Below are 14,546 nucleotides of genomic sequence, written 5' to 3' on the forward strand. Positions count from 1 at the left end.
AGCAGCTTTTAATCAACTTGACTGAACCTGTGAGTCAACACGAAGAAGTACAATGAGTGAATCTTCTATTTGCAAAACACTCTGACTCGAAATGGATAATATAATTCGGAAAATCGGGATCACGTGACCCATCGACAGCGATACCTGCATAGTTTTCGGCTCTGCTCGCATAGTCTTATTTTTTCAATAATCCTTTAACATACTTAAAATACTTCGACATCTATCTCATCATGAATCCTTCCCGAAGCAAAGAAGCACGGAAAAGGGAAAATGAACAATCGCCTATAAAGAAGAAATTCAAGGATTCTGCCATCTCCAAGAAAGAACTCGATGCAGCTATTGCTAATGGCATAAAGCTAGCCCTTCAAGAACAACAACGTGGTCTAGATGTGGCCGTAGCCTCCGCTGTCAGGGAAGCTGTGGACTCTATTCTGGTCCCAGCACTACGTGACTTGCGAACGGAAATCCAGAAGACTAATGAAACTGTGAAGGAGATCAGCAGTGAACTTGAGAAGGTAGCCAAATCTACTAAACCAAGACCGTGTGGAATCTGTTCAGACGGCTGCACGAGAGGACAGCCGATCAGTTATCGAACTAAAGACACAGCTAGACCAGCTCACTACAAAGTTGAAAGACCTGGAGGACAGGGGACGAAGAAATAATGTAAGGCTGGTTGGCTTACCAGAAGCAGTGGAGGGTTCGGATGCAATCGGCTACCTGAAAGATAATCTTCCCAAGTGGATACCCTCATTGGTGGGCCGAGACATTGACATTGAACTGGCACATCGTGTGTATAATGGAGGAGAGGCTAACTCCAACAAGCCGCGCACCCTCATCTTCAGATTACTGCGTTGGCAAGACAGATCGGCTATCCTGAACGGGGCACGTCAAGTTTATCCAGTGAAGTACGCTGCTAATGGTGCGCGCGCATCATCTGCTCACCTGCTCACGCCTCTCGCTCATTCTTTGGCGCCAACAGCCGGTACTATCCTGTTCTTCCCCGATTATAGTCCAGTGACAACAGCAAAGAGAAAGAGCTTCAGTTCTACCACCAAGAACACCAAGCAAACAGGCCTGGAGCCATTCCTCATTTATCCTGTGCGGATAAAACTGCAGTATAAAGGCGAAAGGAAGATGTTCATCTCCCCCCAGGCCGCCGAAGATTTCATCAACTCTATTCCAAGGAGGTCCACCTTTACATACCTGCACGCCGAGAGGTTGGTGCTTCTGACGCAGCCTCAAACCCGACCGAAGAAAACAACCACAGGGATCCTCCTCACGCCAGAGAAGGCAATTTATTGGACATGGCGGAATAATCTTAGATAACCTAACAAGTTATGTAGCAATGGTCAAACTCCGGGTCCTCACTACAAGGTACGATCTAAAAACAAGTACGCTAAATTAGCCTTCCTTACCCAGTTCGAGAGGTGACGTATGTATTCATTTTATGTGTTAAGATTGTGTGGGTTTATCTGCTTCTATTGCCATGCGTTGGGGTGGATTGGTCACGTATCAGGCAATGTTTATGTTCTTACAGACCTACAGATTTCTGTCTGTGCGGTCTGTGTTTGTTTTTGTATATAGTTTTTCCCATCCCCTCCCCTTTACAGACATATTCCTACTCTTTGATAGAACAACAGCTTTGGGACATCTGTACGGTAATTGGCAGGATGTTTACATGCTTCTGTTATATCTTATACTAGCACGTTCATATTTTAAGACAGATCTTAGCGGTATATGTCGATACAGTCATTGAATATATTATCACTCAATGTGAATGGCCTAAACTCCGCTATCAAACGCACCCATGTTCTTGAGTATATATATCGTAAAAAAGTAGACATCGCCCTGATCCAAGAAACACACCTAAAACAATGCGATGTGGCACAATTTCAAAATAAACATTACAGATTAATTGCATCATCGTGCGCCCTAAATAAGACCAAGGGAGTATGCATTCTTCTTAACCGAAAAATATCATGCAATGTAAATATTACTGGAAATGATGAGAATGGAAGACTTGCTTTTGCCCGTGTTTGTATATTTAATCATAATTTATCTTTCACATCCATATACTGCCCAAATGAGCCTGACAAAGATTTTTTTTCTTACATTGGAAACATATTGTTAGAACAAAATGACTTTTCTTTAGTGGTGGGAGGTGACTTATATGATAAATCTAATTCAGATGCAATAGGCAATTCTTCATCTACCTTATTGAAGTCGCTTCTCAAAGATTTAAATCTTGAGGATATCAGGCGTATACAGAATACTACTGCTAGAGATTACACATTCTTCTCCAACAGACAAAAAACATTTTCCCGGATAGATTATATCTTTCTTAGCCCAACCCAACATACGTCCATTAATATCTTACCAATTCTACAACCTGTCCTCCAACTAATACGCTCGTATAGGTCGTTTGTCCAAATCCCTGAAATACGACCCATCAGAGCGTATACTACAACTGCGCCCCTATCGGCAAAAGGTCGTTTTCATATTAATGTTTTGTACTCTTTTATTTGCACTGTGATTTGCGTTTCGTGTAGCTCAGTTGGTAGATTATTGCGTTATACCTTGATATGCAATCATGCTATCATGGGTTCGATCCCAGAGAACGGACGTGCACGTAAAATGTATATGCTCAATAAATCATAATTTAGCATGATTTCTGTGAGGGTTAGGTTTAGTAAAATATGTTGTAAAATATGTACGAATTACTGTGAGATCGGCGTAAAAAGTCCTCACATTGCATTTAAATAAGCGTGCGTTTTGATTGGTAATGACGTTATACGTCATTTCATGACGACAGACGCAACGCGAAACTGTCATTATTTTTACGCCCGCTAGAGGCCGCTTAACTTTAAAACATAAATATAGGTTGTAATAAGGTGCTTGCACAAACGACCTATATGGTCGTTTTTTGTTGGAGGACAGGCTCCAATTCTATTATCTGATCACTCTGCACTTTTATGCAACATCGATCTGCCCAACATTAAGACAAAGGCCCCCAGGTGGCATTTAAATACATCTTTACTAACTAACTCTGGATTTCTTAGTTCACTAAAAGTACAACTAAAGGATTTTTTTAGATACTAACACAAAAAATTACTCCAATAAACAAAAAATTTTATGGGGGGCCACAAAGTGTTTTATTCATGGTTTCTGTATTTCACTCTCCTCAACTTTAGCTGAAACAAAAGCTTTCCAGATCAAAAACTTTGAAAACAAAATAGAATCATTAGAGAATCTACAAAAACATAGCTTTTCAGATGATCAGTCTAAACTGCTGGCCTCTTTAAAAGATTAATACAATACACTGGCCGTATCAAAGGCAGAATTTATCTGGCATAGAACCAGACAAAAGTACTATTTTGAATCTGAGAAGCCTAGTCACCTACTGGCTCTTATGCTTAAGGAATGTGAAACAAAAGCTCACATTCCAGCAATAAATACACCCGAGGGCAAAATTACCACTAATCTTCAGGCCATTAATAATACATTCTTAACATTTTATGAAAATTTATACAAATCTGAAATGTCTGATGATGATGCTACCAGTAAACATTTTCTTGACAAACTAGAGCTTCCCTGCCTCAAGCAAACTGACCAAGATGATCTGGAAGCTGCATTGGAGCTGGATGAACTACATAGACATAGAATAAAGGCAAATCACCCAGCTTGGATGGCCTCCCTCCAGAGCTTAATTTAGAACTATGGGACATGGTGGGCTCACTCATGTTGGATTCATTTAATTTTGCAATTAATAGTGGGACTTTCGATAGAGATCAAAAAACAGCACTCATCACCTTACTCTTGAAAAAGGGAAAGGATCCTTTTGAGTGCTCTAGTTTTAGACCAATATCTTTACTTACAAGCGATCTTAAGATATATGCCAAAGTACTCGCTCTACACCTGGAAAAAGTTATTCAATCTTTAGTCAATGAGGATCAAACAGGATTAATCAAGGGACGCTATGCATCTGATAACATGAGAAGGCTGCTACACATTATAGAGGTTGCAGAGACACACCCAAATCCTTGTGCCGCATTTTCACTCGACGCAGAGAAAGCCTTCGATAGGATAGAGTGGAAATATATGTGGGCAGTTTTGCAGCGTTTTGGTTTCAGGCATAATTTTATAGCAATGATCAAGGCGCTATACCACTCACCTTTAGCAAGTGTTCTAACAGGTGACATAATCTCCTCTCCTTTTACTCTGCAGCGTGGTACAAGACAGGGGTGTCCACTCTCGCCACTTTTGTTTTGTCTGTCTCTGAAACCTCTAGCACAAGCCATTAGGCAATCTACGGCTTCCCCTATGGAAATTGGTCATCATAATCATATCATATCTCTGTATGCGGATGATATAATTTTGTTCTTAGATAACTTTGACACCTCCATTCACCCAATTATTAAGGAATTTGATAATTTTAGCAGCCTGTCAGGCTACAAAATTAATTGGACGAAATCTGCACTTATGCCTTTAAATAATGTGCACACAAATGTTTCTATTCCCGTCTATATTCAGTCCAAAAGCTCTTTTACATATTTAGGCATTATGATCTATAAAAATATACATAAAATTAATAGAGACAACTTCAACACTATGCTAAGCAAAATTAAATCAGACATTCATAGATGGAGGAATTTAAAAACGTCTCTTCAAGGTAGAATTAATACAGTCAAAATGAACACATTGCCCCGTCTCAATTTCCTCTTCTTTATGTTACCACTCTGCCCCCCTTCAAATTACTTTAAAGACATTCGCTCCATGATTTCCAGTTTTATTTGGGATGGTAGACGGCCCAGGGTTCGTCTGAATACACTGCAACGACCCAAACTGCTGGTGGTCTGGCAGTACCAAACGTTGAGCTTTATTACTGGTCATTTCAGATCAGAGCACTCAGCACATGGGTGGACCCACAGTCTACCACTGCATGGCGATTGATTGAATCTGTTAAGATTTTTCCACACAAGCTGCAAGACATACTATTCTCCAGTGTAGCAAACAAAACAATAAAAAACAATTTTGGGCCCATCATTGCTAACTCTATTCAAGTGTGGAAGAAAGCAGAACGGTGGATGGGCGGTCCACCTAAAGTCTGTCAGAACACACCACTATGGCATAACCGGAATTTATTATGTGGCAACAAACCATTCAATCAACCATCTTGGTCATCCCTTGGGGTGAATACATTAGGTGATATATATGATACTAAAGGTCTTTGCTCCATTCAGGATATAAGAACACGCTTTTCCCTTCCTGTGTCCTCTTATTTTGTTTACTTTCAGCTAAGATCAGCCTTAAAAATGTATGGAGTTCCATGGAATTCTCCTCTCCCCGCACATCCCATGTTACAATAGATTGCACCATTACTGGGTAGACCTTCGGTTTCTTTATTATATAGTACACTGATTCGGCATAGCGCTAAGGCTTTACCAATTGAATCCATATGGAACAGGGAGTTGGGGAGTTTAAATATAAACCTAGATTGGGAGAGAATATAGTGCAATCTAAGCATGACTTCTAAGAACTTAGCTCACCAGCTAATTCACTTCAAAATCATACATAGAGCCTACATCACACCTTATAAGAGATTCCAGATGAAATTACAACCTACTCACAACTGTCATATATGTAACACTGCTTCACCTGTTTCACATGTTTTGGGAGTGACCAGTTATCGCTAAGTTCTGGTTGCATGTAAATTCAGTTTTAGCCAATATACTTGACCTTTTTTATGTTCCCAATCCTGGATTCTGTCTCCTTAATGATAGTTCGGATATAAATCTAAAGCAAATTCAGCGCAAAATGGTATTTTCCGGGTTTACCTCTGCAAAGAAAACAATTTAGAAAAACTGGTTCTTTCCGGATATGTGTATGAAATCATTCTGGATCCATAGTCTTGTCAACATTGTCAACCTTGAACATACAACTGCACGACTTAATAAGGTGCGACCAGAGACTGTACAAGCTTGGAACTCTTTTTCATCTAAGATAATCTCTTGGACCAGGGTCAACAGCTAGGCAATCATTGTTGTGAAACACCTGACGAACATGTTTCTGTGATTTTTATGTACCATTACCTTACCTTACCAGTGTGAGGTTGTTCTTTTTTTTTTTTTTTTTCTCCTTCATATAGTCGCATATGATTTTGGATATGTCTGTAACACCCCCCCCCACCCCCTTCATTTGGAAAACAATAAAAATGTTGATCACAAAAAAAATATAATTCTGAAAATCTGCTTTTAATAATGGTCATTTGCACTTATGAATTTAATGTATGATTTCAGAAATGACGGATTTGTGGACAATATTTACACTGCGACTATAACAAACATTTAATTGCTTTACAAATCCTTAATAGGCCTATATTATTCGATAACACAATATTATAAAATGCTTATAACGAAATAAAAACTTGCAACAATCCACGTTCACAATATAAAATGTCACACTTACTCTGTATCACTCAATTTCTTCTGAAGACACGTGTGGTCCAACATGGAAAATCATCCGGTTTCCGCTGGCTTCTCTCGAAAATTCTCAGAGGAAAAAAATGATTCAGCGAATCATCTTGAGCGGTTCATTTTCATGAATTGCTCTGTTCCGCCCATGATGAATTGGAATCTGACCATGAATAAAAACTGAAGCAGCTAGACAAATTTTTGGTGTAATTTAATTAATCTGTGCTCATAATTGTAAATAACAGTAATGTTTTTAATGTACACACTAAAATAAAATACACTGTAATTAATTTATATATACCACAGTAGTGATAACTACAAGACAACCATTGACACTGGCTTGAGAAAACCTGAGCAGAAAGTTTGAAATAGATTTAATGTCGTTAAGTTTGAAGATTTATGTTTAAAGCGGTTTTAAAAGCTTGAAGTTCAGGGTTTAAGACAATGCAATCTACCAGACAGCAAGATAGATAGATAAATTAAGTTTAGTTTACTAAGTTTAGTTTACACAGTAAATTAAGTTTAGTTTACTGCCATTAAAGTATTAGAATTGAAGTAAAACCCGCAGAAAATTTTGTGCAGTTGTTTCAACTTACATTTATAAGTTAAAATAACAATTATACTTGTTAATTCAACAGAAAATCTATTTCAGTGGTTTAAACATACATTTTTGAGTTAAAATAACCATTTTACTTGTTCATTCAACTTTCAGTCTAGTTGAGGACAAGAAAACTTAACATTTCTTGTTGTCTGGACAATCTAGTTATCTCTACACAAAAAACAAGTTGAAATAACTAAATTGTGTAACAGTGTATTGAAGGGTTCTAGAAACTATTTTAGTCAGTAAACACACCACTGTTTTTTTTTTTTTTCAATTATAAAACACTAGACAGAAACTTAGACATCAAATAAGTGACTTATTTGAGCACTATAAAAATACAATAAGAATAATTTGAGTAAGAAAAATTAAAAAAAGATTTAAAAAACTTTGTATGCCAATTACAGAACATCCTGAGATTGCTAGAAATGCAGCATTTACAATGAATTACAATGAAAATACGTGCTGATGTGCTGATGGCCAGTTATAGAGATGGTAATCATATAAATGCGCCATAAAGTCAATTGGCTTGTTTGAGATGCGCCTTGCCTCGCCTGAAATGTAGGCGAGAGTAGGCGGCTGCAGTAAGGGGAGGGGTCAAAAAAGACCTTTGAAGTCGGACACTTCCAGAATCTCGCTGTTTTGTCGCCTGGAAACGTCAGCAATGGAGGAGATCGCGTTCGTGTTTTTTTTATCGCAAACGAAGTGAATGTAATGGAAATACCACTGTTTTGTCCTCATGTGCATCAATTCCTTTGTTCTGCTGAACACAAAGGAGGAAATTTAGAAGAATGTTTGCAAACACGCAGGTTTCTGTCACCATTTCATGTCCATAGTATTTTTCCATACTATACAAGTCAAAGCTGTTTTGTAGCAAACATTCTTCAGAATTTCTTCCCTTGTTTTAAGCCAGACCCTGACACTTCTCAGATGAAACCACACAAAGATGAGGCATACTGGCTGAACAGTCCATTTTGATATGTATGTGTGCATGTATATTTTTAATGAATTGATTTATTAATTCACACAAATATACGATAGAATAAAGTGAAAATTAAAAGGAAGAATTCTAAAGAGAAAAATTAAATAAAATAAACGCATGTCCTAATTCTTAACTTCACTAGGGGTGTTTGTTTTTTGTTTAGTTCTCATGTAAATATAAATAAATAAATGGGTAATCTAATTCTTAGAATAAAGAGAAAATGTATCAGTTGACATTCTCAGCCAATGAGCATGAAGCTGTGTCGTCAGTCACTCGTTTCCCATCATGCATTTGAAAAGCGCAGTCGGTAGAGAGCAACTGCGCTCGACTGCTCAGTCCGACACAGCCGCTTCACTGTCGTGAGAGTTTTTTGGCACACGTCAGCATGACATCAGATCAAGGCGGACGTAACTCGGACACTTTTCGAACCGGCATGCATCTCGCGATGATCACCGGTGATCGGTTCTGCGCAGATTTTGCTCATCTCAAACAAGCCTACTAAATCGCACTCTATTCATATAGATGGCGTTCACATTGATAGCTGTGGTTACACAGTAATAGTGAGCTGATTTGCACTCAAACAGATGGTAATCATGCAGATACAGGCACATTCAACATAAAACACACTCACACGTATATAAAAAAATGTTGAAAAATAAAAAAAAAATAAGAAAAAGGCGATCGCTGATGATATATATTTTGGTAAGATTAAATTTGTCCTGTTTCATTTAATCTATTCGTAAATATTGACACGTGCAAACAAGGTGATGCAGAGTATTTAATATTAAAAGCAAAATCTGTGCACATTAAGTTTTAAATCCCTTCATTGAGACAAACACAAACCTCAAGAATCAGCACATGAATCTCAATAACGATGACATGCTTCATGCCGCAATGCATTCTGGGTGCATCACACAAAACTCATCAGTGGCTCCCAGAATGCATTGCAGCATGAAGCATGTCACCATTATAGAGATTCACGTGCTGATTCTTGAAATTTGAATTTGTCTAAGTGAAACAGTAGTTCAAAATGTTTTTTTAAATTATTATTATTATACAGATTGTCTTATTTAAACAGTGTTGAAAGTCATGCTGTAAAGTGAACATTACTATAATCAATTATTAGAAATTAACACACATAACTGTCTAGAAGAGATCAACTAATCAGAGCACTACATGTTAATTATATCATCATCATCAAGTAGCTGACACCATCTGATCACATTTTCTCTTAATGTTCTTGCCATAAGACAGTTACAGCAGCCAGAGAAAAACTAACATTAAAACATCAAGTCAAACTGCCCAACTAAATGGGCATAATGAAGAATATGGGCATAAACCATAATGGTGACATCAAACCAAACTATTAATTTCAATAAATCATCAACATCTAAATGTCTGTTAATCTCAATAAGGACTTTTGTACACACATGACAAGTAAATCTGGTTTGTAATTAGTGAAGCTGGTAATGCTGTTTGTGGAGTTGTTTACTGAAGTTGGAGCCTGACATCAGATGTTTAGAATGTCAAACCAAATTTCATTTTCAACCAAAATTTTACGTCTGAGCGATGTTGGAGTCCACGTCCAAAAACATTTCTAGCTGGGGTGACTCACATTGTGGCCATAATATGAGCACACAGTGAGTGTGCTGAGTGGTTACACTTTTAACTCACTGTGACCTCACACTGTGATCATATGGAGAGATCCCTGTGAGATCAACTTGTTGACTGGGAATTATGCCTAAATTTCAGTTTTGTCGAATACCCTCATAAGAGCAGTCTTAAATTAGTTAAAATCTTAAATGAATGTAAAGACAAAAGTATTCTTAGATTTCTAATAGTAAGCTGAGTGCATGTGCGTCTTCAAGAGAGCAAAAATACAGATATGTTGTACTTCATTTATGCTATTTTATATCTTTTCATCATCTTTATCTCTCTATATACAGGTCCTTCTCAAAAAATTAGCATATTGTGAAAAAGTTCATTATTTTCCATAATGTAATGATAAAAATTAAACTTTCATATATTTTAGATTCATTGCACACCAACTGAAATATTTCAGGTCTTTTATTGTTTTAATACTGATGATTTTGGCATACAGCTCATGAAAACCCAAAATTCCTATCTCAAAAAATTAGCATATCATGAAAAGGTTCTCTAAACGACCTATTAACCTAATCATCTGAATCAGCTAATTAACTCTAAACACCTGCAAAAGATTCCTGAGGCTTTTTAAAAACTCCCAGCCTGGTTCATTACTCAAAACCGCAATCATGGGTAAGACTGCCGACCTGACTGCTGTCCAGAAGGCCATCATTGACACCCTCAAGCGAGAGGGTAAGACATAGAAAGAAATTTCTGAACGAATAGGCTGTTCCCAGAGTGCTGTATCAAGGCACCTCATTGGGAAGTCTGTGGGAAGGAAAAAGTGTGGCAAAAAACGCTGCACAACGAGAAGAGGTGACCGGACCCTGAGGAAGATTGTGGAGAAGGACCGATTCCAGACCTGCGGAAGCAGTGGACTGAGTCTGGAGTAGAAATATCCAGAGCCACCGTGCACAGGCGTGTGCTTTTGAACCAGAAACAGCGGCAGAAGCGCCTGATCTGGGCTACAGAGAAGCAGCACTGGACTGTTGCTCAGTGGTCCAAAGTACTTTTTCGGATGAAAGCAAATTTTGCATGTCATTCGGAAATCAAGGTGCCAGAGTCTGGAGGAAGACTGGGGAGAAGGAAATGGCAAAATGCCTGAAGTCCAGTGTCAAGTACCCACAGTCAGTGATGGTCTGGGGTGCCATGTCAGCTGCTGGTGTTGGTCCACTGTGTTTTATCAAGGGCAGGGTCAATGCAGCTAGCTATCAGGAGATTTTGGAGCACTTCATGCTTCCATCTGCTGAAAAGGTTTATGGAGATGAAGATTTCATTTTTCAGCATGACCTGGCACCTACTCACAGTGCCAAAACCACTGGTAAATGGTTTACTGACCATTATATTACTGTGCTCAATTGGCCTGCCAACTCTCCTGACCTGAACCCCATAGAGAATCTGTGGGATATTGTGAAGAGAAAGTTGAGAGACGCAAGACCCAACACTCTGGATGAGCTTAAGGCCGCTATCGAAGCATCCTGGGCCTCCATAACACCTCAGCAGTGCCACAGGCTGATTGCCTCCATGCCCCGCCGCATTGAAGCAGTCATTTCTGCAAAAGGATTCCCGACCAAGTATTGAGTGCATAACTGAACATAATTATTTGAAGGTTGACTTTTTTTTGTATTAAAAACACTTTTCTTTTATTGGTCGGATGAAATATGCTAATTTTTTGAGATAGGAATTTTGGGTTTTCATGAGCTGTATGCCAAAATCATCAGTATTAAAACAATAAAAGACCTGAAATATTTCAGTTGGTGTGCAAATGAAACTAAAAAATAAAAAAGATTAATTATTATCATTACATAAAAAAAAACAACTAACTACCTCACAATACCCTAATTCTCCAATAAGGACCTGTACACCCATTTCAATTATTTTATTTAATTTAGAGAGAAGTGAACACCTCCACCTCAAAGTTTTTATCATCAAAGGATGATGTTGTGAAGGATACATTTTTCAACACTGTTGCTTCAGTATAACAAGACTTTTTGAATTTGTGCTGGTGAGATTAATTCTCATTGAGAAATTTAACAAAGATTATTTAATAGACTGCTCATTCTTAGCACTTTGTATTCTGCTTCTTGCTCTTCCACTGCCTCTGTCTACGTCTTGGGCTGATAGAAGAATTAAAGTGTTGACTATATTTAATATTAAAACCAACTTTGTGATAGATCTAACTTTCTTAGTGATAAGAAATCTGGGGCAGACAAGATGGTTTCCAACCTCTGGTTTCACAGACAAAGCTAGTCTCAGACTAAAATGCATGTTGAGCTGTTTTAACTGAACCAAGTTACCACAATACACACAATACTTAAAGGTATTTAGCAGTTATATTGCTAGAATTTTCTATTTACAGCAAAGTAAGCTGATTGCCTGCACAGAATATGATAACATTATTATATAACAATATAATATGTAACAAAGTTTACAGTATCTTCGTAAATTAATTAACATAAAAAATAAATAAATAAAAAAACACACCTGATGCACATTCCTTATTCTTTATTTTCTGGAGGTAGATTTTAAAAACCTTGCTGTATTTTTGTGTAATTAATTAAGAGAAAGTACTCCACCATCTTACTCCGACAAAAGTGACTTGAACGAAACGACTTCCCACCTTGTAAATACAAACTTTCCAGGAGGACATGAATGCACCATAAGGCCTAATTCTGGCTTAGTCTAAGCTCTGTCTGTGAAACAGGGCCTAAGTGTACTAAATTAACTTAAATGTAACTAAAGAAAGTATAAATTACTAGTTTATGAATCCTTTATGTATAATCCTAAAGCCCTGCCCTGCAGTCTTTCATCTGTGGCACATTTTTGTCCAGCTGCATTGTCTCACCTTTTCTTGTTCCAGTTTCTCAACAGTTTCCTCTGAAACATTCCTCATTTGCAGAAACTCAATTAGATCATCCATCCTGTAGACATACATATGTTTTTATCCTCTCTAGGCCTTTACCCACATGACAAGTTTGATTACCAGTATTGTATTTAAAGAACACACAGACACACATTACAAGTATATCAAAACCATAGTTACTACAGTAAACTCATGGTCAGTTTTGTATGGCTGGTGATGTGTAGATTTAGGTCATAATTTATATTTGCACATAACAGGATGTTTTGTCCTGTTTTCTCTGAAAACGTTGTTTAGAATATGGCTGTTTTAAACTGGTTTTGCACTTGCTTCAACACTGCCTCATTGGGGTTTTTATCGAGTTTAGGGACAGTCCCTTAGTTCGGGCAGTGTTTAAAATGTTTGGTTCTGCACTATGCTGTTGATTAGCCTACATTCCATGATAAAACGCACCTGCTCTGCAGGTGAAAACATGCTCATATAATTAGCTTGCGCCGTGCGATCCAAACATAGCAGTATTTCGTCTCACATTTCACTTGCGTGTTTAGTGTTCGATAATTAATAAACGCGACATAATCAAAGAGATTTAGCCAACTTAGTAATCGACCATTTATCTACCAATGGGAATGACAAATACGTGAATCACAACCTGGCCCCACTTGTGTTCACGCAACCAATCATTAAACCGTGCAAACATTTATGATATGCAATGTTTTAACTTACAATTACTTTTAAAAAGTGTTCAGCCGTTGTTATATAGACATACTTACATTCAAAACAGTCCTTCATGATATGCAGCACGCCTTGCTTCAGTCGCTTGCTTAATTACAAATGCACAATGCACATTGCGCATGCGTGGATTAAGTCATTATTTCGAGAAAGTTTCTCATTATTACGAGATGTTAAGTCATTTCGATAAAGTTTCTCATTATTATGAGTTAAGTCATTATTACAAGATGTTTAAGTCATAATTACGAGAAAGTTTCTCATTTTGAGATGTTAAGTCATTACAAGAAAGTTTCTCATTATTATGAGATGTTAAGTCATTATTATGAGAATGTTTCTCATTATTATGAGATGTTAAGTCATTATTATGAGAAGGTTTCTCATTATTATGACTTAAAGAATCTTTTTTTTTTACTCAACATGGCGGAAACGGGCTTCAATATGATATAGAAATAATCAAGAAATGAGAAAAAAAATTCTGAATAGAATTTTTAATTTTTAATCATTTGTGTATGTGCACTTTTGTCTTCTCTGATTTACGCTCAGCTACACAGAAAAAAAAAAGAGGCTTGAAGCCGAGAAGCAAAGGAGCCCAAACAAAAATAATTATTGATTTAATCACATAATCAGCAGCCAGCACCTCAGGCTCAAATAATAAATCCATAATAGCCTCTCCACATAACCAACTCAACAAATTTACCATCAAAGCCATCCGTGCCCGAACTCTAAACACCTTCACCAAGGGTCACCTTCAGTGGCTAGGAAAATATTGATGTACTGGTTTTCAACATATTCTGCACTTATCAAACACAACAGCAATCTTGCACAAGGATCACACACACACACACACACACACACACACACACACCACACACACATACACACACACATACACACACACACACACGTGATTCATATCAGAACATATAATCATTTGTAAGAGATATCGCAAGGTCCAATCTCATTCAGGAAATACTGGTCAGAAATATTGGTTGCACTTTATTTTGATGGTCCTTTAAAAACATTCTGTTTACAATAAGTAATTTTGCACCTACATATCTTCTAACTCCTATTAGATATGGAGGACAGAGTGTGCCACTTAAGAATTAAATGAAGAATCAATTTATTGATTTAATAATTCAAACATAAACATGTATATAAATAAATCACATTTAAATGGACAAATTAATAGACATATTTAAAGATGTTTATTCAATTCGTGTTTTTAAATGAACTTTAATAAAACAATACACACACACACAAAAA

Source organism: Cyprinus carpio, unplaced genomic scaffold (genome assembly GCF_018340385.1).
Source record: "Cyprinus carpio isolate SPL01 unplaced genomic scaffold, ASM1834038v1 S000006461, whole genome shotgun sequence".
Lineage (NCBI taxonomy): Eukaryota > Metazoa > Chordata > Actinopteri > Cypriniformes > Cyprinidae > Cyprinus > Cyprinus carpio.